We start from the raw sequence: 1,729 nt of genomic DNA, 5'->3' as shown, positions 1-1,729 counted from the left end.
CTGCAGATTCAATGCCATCCTTTGAAATAAATTCTTCTGGGGGAAGGGGCAGGTGTCCACTTAGTAGTTGGGATTGGGGCTGGCCCCCCCAGACCTCTTTCATAACATATTTTTTCTTGTATTCATTGTTATTATCTCCCTCTTTCTCCCTACATTACTCTCCAGATGATTACCAATCCAGTTGCCATCTATATAGACTCTATTTGGCTTCATAAACAGAAAACCATACATAATACAAACAGGGAGTAAACAAAACCTCAACAAAAATGACTACCCAAAACATTGAAAGACCTTAGTATAAAAGAAAATGTAAGATATTAAAACCTGAAACTACTTTAAAATGGGTCAAAAGAGAAATCAATGTGAAGTAGATTTTTCCCAATGTAATACATCGTTTGATTGCTATTTCCACAATGCTGATTGTGAATCCAAGTAAAATGAAATCTTTGCCGACTCAAATCTCCTCTCCATTGATCATGAGGTTTTCTATTAGTTCAGTTGTGAGATTTTCATTATCTTAGCTATTAATGTCACCGTGCATAATGTTTTCTTTGTCAATGCTGGCATGAAGTTATAAATCTTATAGATTAAGATTTTAAGTGTGTCACTCATTGGATGGCCCTCAAAAGCTTACTCTATAGGTGCATGAAGAGCTGTTTACTTACTCAATATGAGTACATGTACTTAATAAATCCTTGTTCTCCACTCAAATACCATATTCATGTTCTAAGTATATAATTGACACAGCACTATCAGCTTAATTACATATCCTTGAAACCCCATGGCATTCCATAATAAATAACTGCTTCATAGAAAAAATTGTCTCTATTTAAAGTTTGAGTTTGAGGATAAAGGAGTGTTATTCCATTAATAAAATGATCTTTAACAATAGCATTTTAATGTTATTGTACTATTGTCCTCTGAGGAAATGTTTCCTTCTCTTAAAAAAAAATTTTAATCAGTGAATTCCCTTGAGGAAAACGAGCACAGTGTACAAAATAGGATTGGAGGTCTTATAATGTTAAGTACTATAAAGCTACCTATTATGATTCTCATTTAGGTAAGAGGCTTCTCTAAGTAAACAATCGGCTTAAAAACTCTTCTCTTTTTTTCTATATTCCTAAATTAAGAAAAAGAAATATTGGTACATTATATGTAACCAGGAAATATTCTTAAATTTTAATCTATCAATTTTGGGAACACTGCCTCATTTTCAAAATTAAAAGAAGAAATTTTACAAGGTAAGCCTAGATTCCTGTGAGATACTATTTTTTTAACTTAAATTTTCAGAGTGTTTTTTGCTGACACTAGCATAGTTTTGGGTGGAAATACAAGATACAAGCATGATTCAAAGCATTTAGGAAGTTAGATGGAAAGGCAAAATTAAGAAATTACTAGTCTTTAGGATCTCTCACCAAAAGTAGATGGTTAGGAGTGAAATTGCTACTAAATGCAATAAGGTTTTGGAAATATTGTGTTTTATTTTAATAACATTAACTCCATTGCATTAACTTTAAATAATAAATGTATTCCTTTGTAATTGAAATAGCATGGAACTAAACTTTTTCTTTTTTTTAACAGAGAAAACATAAAACTGATTATTTACTTTGCAAATTATACCAAAAGAATCAGTATAATCTGAGAAAAAATTTGCACCGTTCATTTTGTGGGAAGTAAGCATTGGATATATATCCTTCACATTTTCAAACAAATATCAAAGATACATTTT

This window comes from Echinops telfairi, unplaced genomic scaffold, assembly GCF_000313985.2.
Source record: "Echinops telfairi isolate 266 unplaced genomic scaffold, ASM31398v2 ScPeMD7_7404;HRSCAF=8442, whole genome shotgun sequence".
NCBI lineage: Eukaryota > Metazoa > Chordata > Mammalia > Afrosoricida > Tenrecidae > Echinops > Echinops telfairi.
Note: the sequence above shows the minus strand (reverse complement) of the source record.